Consider the following 5,851-nt stretch of genomic DNA (forward strand, 5'->3'; position numbering starts at 1 on the left):
ATGGATCCCATTGTTATTTAAAATGCGACGGATGGTGCAATCAGATAGTGATGTACTTTGACCTTGGAGGAGTTCAGCTTGAATGGCTTTGGATGTTTTCCTTGGCTCTTTGTCTACCATCCGCACAAACCTTCTGATCAAATTGGGGCTGCATTTCTTCTTGTGGCCATGTCCTGGGAGGTTGGCTACAATCCCATGGACCTAATACTTTTTTTTTATAATATTTGCAACTGTAGTCACAGGAACATCAAACTGCTTGGAGATGGTCTTATAGCCTTTACCTTTAAGATGGCTATCTACAGTTTTCTTTCTGAGCTCCTCAGGCAACTCTTTCCTTTGCTTTCTCTGGTCCATGTTCAGTGTGGTGCACACAATGATACCAACCTACACAGTGAAACGTTTTCTCTCTTTAAATAGGCTGATTGGCTGTTACAAAGATTGAAGACACCTGTGACACTAATTAAGGTTAAACAATTAGTTTGAAACATGATTAGAATGCAATGATTTCTAATCTTTTTTAGGGGAACCAAGAAATCTGTCCAGGCTGTTTTAGATTATCTTGGTAAAATAAACAATAAGTCATTTCTATTCACAATTTTATTGGTTTAATCTATCACATACTATGGGCAGGCAGGTATATAAGAGACCATTGCTTTTGGTTTAATCACTTTTCAGAAGCAATAAATCATTGGTTCAAAGAACTGTAAGGGTATCAACAAATTTGTCCACGTCTGTACCTGAAATCCTGCCCACACAATCCATCAAAGAACCTTATGTAAGCATTCCTTCTGCAGATACATCTCCTGCTCTAACAGGAGATTCAGACACTTTAGTAGAAGCACCATCAGTGCCTGCCCTTCATTGTTATCCTTCTAGAGTGTGAAAACCACCTTTAGTCTAGTGGCTAACCCATGATGTTGTGGCAGAAACCTGGGAATGAGGCAGTCTACCCTCTTTCCCTAGTGTTACATTTACATTCATGGCATTTGGCAGACACCCTTATCCAGAGCAACTTACATTTATCTCATTTTTACAACTGAGCAGTTGAGGGTTAAGGGCCTTGCTCAAGGGCCCAGCAGTGGCAGCGCTAGGATTTGAACTCATGACCTTCCGATCAGAAGTCCAACGTCTTAATCACTGCGCTACCACTGCCCAAAACTTAAAATTGCAGAGGGGGCACCCGGATTTGAACCGGGGACCTCTTGATCTGCAGTCAAATGCTCTACCACTGAGCTATACCCCCTTACAACTGAGGATACTTAAAAAAAAAGTCCTCACCAGTGTCACTATTGAATGTTCAACAAAAAATATCCCACAAATGTTACAATGCTAAGTGTTTATTTATTGTGGCTGACATTGAAAGTAAAAGTGGAGGAATAAGTTATGTATTGAATTGTATGTGTCGAATGCTTCATGTCCCTTACGGCAATCGGTACTGGTCCTCTGATGTGATGCACATGCAGTGTAATCTGTGTGTACTGTGAGAGTCAAGCAGTAAAAGCAGCACAGAAGAAATGCTTGTGTCAGTGTCATCCCTTATGCAGTGCACAGTCACCATACATATGTAACAACTCTGTTGTTTAAGATCAAGATGTTTATCTATGTATGTTGGATGGACTGTCAATGTGTCATGGTGATTGTCAGATCCAGCATAGAGAAGCTTTTATCAAGGAAGTTCTGCTTTATCAGTTTCAGATGATGGTTCTTCATCCAGGAAGAGATATCAGAGGGTAGATGGATCCAAAAAAAGAATTGTGTGTGTCATCAGCGTATCATGAGATCTGATCACTGAACCTAGTGATTTTGTATATAAAAAGAACATGAGTGGACCGAGCACTGAGCCCTGGGGAAGGCTGTGAGAGTGTAAACTTGGATCATGTTCACAAGCTTTATCACACAATTCAGATTTTTAGATGGTTCAAATTCGTAACCATTATGGACTGAAATATCTGTCTTTAATATAAATGCACCTGTCTCTCAAAACGCATAATGATTATTGTTAATTATTACTCAGTTTCTGTCTTACTTCCAGTTTTGCTTGATTCGGTTCCCCAAATCACAAGTAAATTTTCCCGTCCTTCCAATTAATATGGTCTCTACTGTCACTGTTTCTGTCCTGACACTGGATTTCATTTGGGATCAAATATGAAAGTGGCTCAGGTCTGATTTGAACAGTCCCGTGTCACGGTAAGGCAGAAATTCAGATTTGTGTCACTTCGCTCTGGTAACATGATCATAGCCTAAACGACTCCAGGTTATGTGATCGGATTGATCCTGCAGATATAATAACATCCAGGTCAGGGTAGAACTCCTAATGCGCAAATCAGCAGGAGTAGAGATTAAGATCTAGTAACTGAGGCAAATCTGTTTTAGGCTAAAAAATATTCCATCAGTTTCCATAACTGAATAATGATTAAAATGTTTCATGGCATTGAACATTGTCCTTACAAATAAAGCTTAGTTAGCTGAATATCAGCAAAAATTCTCTTTTTGGTCACTGTGTGTGTGTCTATTTTAATATTATCTCCGAATGAATGAATGGTTCTGATTAGCAAACGGCAGTAATTAACACAGCTCCATGTGGATTATCAAGCATGGTGTGTGTGTGTGTGTGTGTGTGTGTGTGAGAGAGAGTGTGTGTGCTTTCTTTAAATGAGCAATTCGTAGTAATTAACACAGATTCATATTTTTTTAAGTGCTACTTATCGGAGGTTAATTACTTTTACTGTTCTAATTGCAATGTTAATTAAAAACTGAAAATAATAATGATTGTTCCCGAGTGGAAAAACTCAACATCTGCATTTAGCTAATAAGCACTGTAAGAAAATAACAATAACAAGTAGCACAGAAGTTAGGAATAACATTTAGTTTTTAATTATTTTTAACACTGAATCTAAGATTCATTTAAACATTCAAAAAAAGGCGTTAACGTTAATTTTTACAAGATTTCATTACTGCATTTTGCTCTTAAATGAGTAACACTTAAATAGAGTTTTTCGCATAGAATTTGCAAATACAAAAAAATATGGTTAACTAGCATCTACACTAACGATATATGGATGTTAAAGACATTATAATGATTTACAGAAAATGTATTCTTGTAATTAATAATTTACTTTTAATCTATAGTTTGGGTGAAAGGGTTTTCAAAGTGACCTCATCAGTCAATAGATATGATATTGTGATATTGACTGATGAGGTCACTTTGAACTTTTGGGAAAAAAAAGGATGAGAGAAAAAACAGAATGAAAAAACTTTTTGGATGATGCAACTTCCTGTTGAACTTTGTGGAATATTCTAATTTTTCATGGGGGGACAAACTAAAATGTACATTTTTCATAACCTATAATGGATGATTCATGAAAAAAGGATGATTCAAGCATGAAAAACAACATTAATGTAAAAATAATCACAAGTAATAAGATAAATAATAAGATTTGTAAAGTATTTTATTGATTATTTTTGAAGATAAAGTGAAATTATAGTGGACTGGGATGAAACCATTTTTAAGCGATTTATCTGAAACATGCACAGAGGATGTTGTGAAGGAAACTTTACCTGTGTTTAAAAATCTTTACATACAGATTCATAAATAATTAAAAAGTAAAAATTACACAATATCAGGTGCCTGTGTTTGACACAGACGCTAGTAGTGTATTAAACACACCAGGATGTATGTAACTGTTAACAATTAACAATATTATATTTGTATAGTGAGTTATTTAGCTAAAAATTTTGCTAGCAAACATTGATATTTGACTTTTGTTTTGCTTTTTATATGTACTGGGGCTGTATGAAATCATACACAGAATTTAGATATTTAAGAAAAAATGGTGACCATAGCAGGAACCCACAGGCTGCAGGTTATGTACCTCTTCTTCTTGGTCACATTTATCATCTTCACAAATTCCCCTACTCAGTGTGTGATGCTTGTTTAATTCTCTGATTGTTTTTTTAACCATTTCTTTTGGTTTTGGTCCTGTCCTGTGTATCATCAGTCCATTTTCAAATAAAAAGCAGAAAATGAAAAACAATTTGTTTACCCGTTTATTGCCTTGGCTGTGAAAGTGTATGAACATTATATACATTTTTATATTTTAAAAGACATTCTAGACTGAATGTGATGTTTTAGAATATTGCCCTATATATTTTAGTGGTATATTTTGACAAATCCTCTCTTTTGACCTGGAAGAACAGAAAAGTGGCGGGGACCAGATCCATAAATGCTGTAAATCTGTTAAGCCACAATATCACTGTGTTTAATAAGCACGTTTAATAATAACACTTCCCTTTAGGCACTAGCACGTTGTCATGTTTACATGTGCGAATGAAACTAGTTTAGAAAGGTGCCTTTTTTTAGATAATAATGGAAAATTTGGGAAAGCTAAGAATTTCAGGATTTGAATTCTTGTTTTATATGAGCTATCTATTTCTGTTTTGCAGAAATAAAATGGAAAAAAGAAAATTAACTTGTTTTTCATTTTTTTCAGGTTTTTCAAAAAGGATAAGGTTGAAAAGATGACACATGGATTAATGTACTCACCTAATTAGTTTATCTATTTGTACTCTCCTGTTCCTTTTTCTTATCACAAAACCCTGTGGATTGTAATCATGCGTTTCTAAGCCTGTGATTTCTCTTATTGTGAATTAATTTCAGTTTTCTGACCTTTGTGTGTATCTTCGTTTCTGAGTACAGATTGGCAAATTGGCCAAAGTGGAACCAAGTTACTGCTCATCTTTGTCTTGATTTCCTTCTTTCAGTTTTCTTCTTGTTCTTTTCTCTTTCTCTCTTTTTCTTCTCTTTTCTGAATGATGTGAATGAATTTTATATGCACAGGAGACTGGATTCTGCCTTTAACTGTGCCACCTACAGGCAGACATTGCAGTTTTATTGAATTACTGTTAATAATTCATGACCTCATTGAGCTTTATTTCAGGGCTGTGATACACGAGTCAGACGCCCCATTCATCAGCTGCCTTTTACTGCAGTAATGAGTTACATTCAGCTCTAAAATCACCTTCATGTGTCATGTTTACAGAGAGAGAGAGAGAGAGAGAGAGAGAGAGAGAGAGAGAGAGGCAGGCGGGGAGAGAAAGTGATACTCAGACTGTATCAGTGATGTACAGACCACACTGTCAGCAGGATGGGATGACGGACAGAGAATTAATGTGTTAGACACAAAGCCTCGTTAATATTTCACCATCTTGAAACTGAATCACTTTGGCAAAACCACAGAATCCGTCAGTGAAGATTTTCTTGCCATTGGAATGGTTGATTTTATCTTTCATTTGTTGCTAGAAATCAGTTCAACAATGAAAAATGATGACACGAAAAGGCAGGGATGACCTTGTCTGTTTCTTCCTTTAACTTAAAGTAGAATTATCCAGAACTTACACAAGTGCATCCACATTCTAGTTACATACTGTAGGTCAGAATAAACCCTGTTATAGAGAAGATCTTTAGGAAGAACGATGTTTTTCACTCAAGTACAGTTTGATAAATCTGCGCGAAGGTGCATACAAGCTGTTCTAGTGGCTTGACATTTTATTAACACACAGTGAGGCGGTTCATCTTTTCATGTGTCATCTGTCTGTATGTAAGTGTTTTGTCAAGCTATCACTACCCAAACCCTCACTATGTTTATAGTCGTTTGTAAACTTCACACTTATTCCACACCATGGTCCAGCCCCAACAGAATGGCCAGAGGATGAAAGAGATGTAGTAGGGTGTAGTATCTTTAAATTAAACAGCCCTGGCATGAGGTGAAGACTTTGCTATTGGAACTCGGCAAGGAAATGAGCAAACAGGAATTTTACACTAGTTCTGGAGGAAAAATGCCTTGACGGTCTG

At 36.3% G+C, this 5,851-nt stretch overlaps 1 non-coding gene across 1 annotated transcript; it reads right to left on the bottom strand.

Annotated features, from left to right (window-relative positions):
- Positions 1-1,171: 1,171 nt before the first annotated feature.
- Positions 1,172-1,243, bottom strand: trnac-gca (transfer RNA cysteine (anticodon GCA)). The gene has a single exon. It is a non-coding gene; the product is annotated as a tRNA-Cys (tRNA).
- Positions 1,244-5,851: the final 4,608 nt, after the last annotated feature.

This window comes from Pangasianodon hypophthalmus, chromosome 5 (genome assembly GCF_027358585.1).
Source record: "Pangasianodon hypophthalmus isolate fPanHyp1 chromosome 5, fPanHyp1.pri, whole genome shotgun sequence".
Lineage (NCBI taxonomy): Eukaryota > Metazoa > Chordata > Actinopteri > Siluriformes > Pangasiidae > Pangasianodon > Pangasianodon hypophthalmus.